Here is a 2334-nt window from a genome sequence, read left to right as displayed (position 1 = left end):
GGTGGAAAGAAGGGTGACTGAGAAGGAGGGCGCAGACCCAGCAAGCCTCGGCTCTCCGAGGGGTGGGACCCCGGCGTCAGCGCGCAGGCGAGGGTGGTGGCGTCGGGGGCCTCGCGCGGCCGCGGTGCATCGGGCTAGGGCTGTCCTAGGCTGTGCCTCATTCCGCGTTGGAGCCAAATACTCGCTGGCACTCCGACTTTGGGAACTAGGGAGGAAAAGTCGCTAGCGATTGATGATCTGAGTGCGCAGCGCTTGGAGAGCAGAGCGAAATCGATAAGGCGTGCGGGATGCCTGACTGGGGCGGAGCCGGCCACCCATCGGGTCCTTCCTGCTGGACTCTCCCTCGAGAGACGCCCGGGCTGGAAGTGTGTGGTACTCCTGTTGATCTCGGAGTGGCCGCTGAAAAAAGAACTTTACGTTTGAAAGCTTTGATATTGAGGAACTTTGGGGTAACATTTACTGAGGCCATACTCTGTGCCAGTGGCTTTGCTTGTCATTTAATCTCTGTAGGAAATACCGAGAATAGATATTCTTGTTAGATGCCATTGAGTCGGTTACGCCTTAGCCACCCTATGTACACAATAGAACGTAACACTGCCGGGTCCTGCGACATCCTAACAGTTGTTGCCATGCTTGAGCCCATAGTTGCTCCGTGTCGTTGAGGATATTCCCTTTTTCGCTGATAACTCTGCTTCACCAAGCATGATAATTCTTCTCCAGGCACTGGCCCCTTCTGACAACATGTCTAAAATACTTGAGACTAAATCTTGCTACTGCCCTGCCTCGGAAACCCAAGGAGGGGTCGTTATGAGTCGGGTCCGACTCAACGGCACAAAACAACAAAAACAACAAATCTTGCTAACCTTGCTTCCATGGAGCATTCTGGCTATCCATTTTACAAGACAGATTTGTTCGTTTTCTGGCAGCCCATAGTATATTCAATATTCTTTAAGAACAGCATACTTCAGATGCATCAATTCTTCAGGGTTCCTTATTCACTGTCCAGTTTTCATACGCATATGAGGCAATGGAAATAACCTGGCTTGGGTCAGGCACACCTTAGTCCTCAAAACGAAATCTTTGCTTTTTAACACTAGAAAGATCTTTTGCAGCAGATTAGCCCGATGCAGTATGTCTTTTGATTTCTTGATTGCTGCTTCCATGGGCATTGATTGTGTGTGGATCCAAGTAAAATGAAGTCCTTGACAACTTCAACATTTCTGTTTTCGTGATGTTGTTTCGTGACTTTGTTTTCTTTATGTTGAGGTATAATCCATAGTGAAGACGGTAGTGGTTTTTTTTTTTTTTTCCCCCTGCAGTCCGTTAATATTTTTATTTTTGACTTTTTCATTGTGGTTTGGGTACAATTTTACAAAGCAGATCCGTTTTACATTCAACAGTTCATAGCATTTTGTTTCACTAGTTGATTGCAATCCCCACAATGTAACATCTCTCCTCTCCCCTCCTCTGTATAGTTACCCCTTCCCCTTGTCCTTCTTACCTATGCATTCCTGCCTTGTTCAGCGGCCTTTTCCTCTGCAAATGCTGCCCTTCTGATCCCTCATAGTTGACTGTTCTAAGGAGTGCATCTCTAGTGTAGTTGTTTGGCTAGTAGGCCTGTCTATTTTTTGGCTGACAGTTGAGCCACAGGAGTGAGTCCAATTCCAGACCTAAAGAATAACTTGGGGCCATAGTCTTGGGAGTTTCTGCAGTCTCTTTCTGACCAGTAATTTTGGTCTTTACAATGTTTTCTAATTTTGTTTCAGTTTTTCTCACACTCTATCCAGGATCTCCAATTTTTAGCCCCTTCTGACTGCCATTGGTAGCTGGCCACCATCTAGTTATTCTGGTGTCAGGGTCATGTAGGCTGAGGTTCCCAGAGTGAATTAGCCCCTTTGACTAATTGTTTCCATATGTCTTTGATTTTCTTCACTCTTCTTTGCTCCAGATGAGGAGAGAACAATAGTTGCATTTTAGATGGCAGCTCACAAACTTTTAAGATCCAAGTTACTACCTACCAAAGTAGGATATAGAACAATGTTTTTTTTTTTTAACTCCTAAATACATTTTATTGAAATATCATCTATGTACAGTGAAAAACACAAAACTAAAGTGACATAGGTCAATGGATTTTTTTTTTTTTTTGCAGCGTTCCTTCCCCTCCCACCCCTGGTAATCAACAAAGAAAGTTTACTTTCATGTATAAATTTTCCTGGACTTTTTACAATACTGAACTATTTGTCCTTCTGTGATTGATTGATTTCACTCTGGTAGCATAGTGCCTAAGGCACTTGACTGCTCACCAGAAGGCTGGCGGTTCAAGCCCGCCAGCCA

This window comes from Orycteropus afer, unplaced genomic scaffold (assembly GCF_000298275.1).
Source record: "Orycteropus afer afer isolate SDZICR_OR568_19922 unplaced genomic scaffold, OryAfe1.0 scaffold00314, whole genome shotgun sequence".
In the NCBI taxonomy this organism is placed as follows: Eukaryota; Metazoa; Chordata; class Mammalia; order Tubulidentata; family Orycteropodidae; genus Orycteropus; species Orycteropus afer.
Note: the sequence above shows the minus strand (reverse complement) of the source record.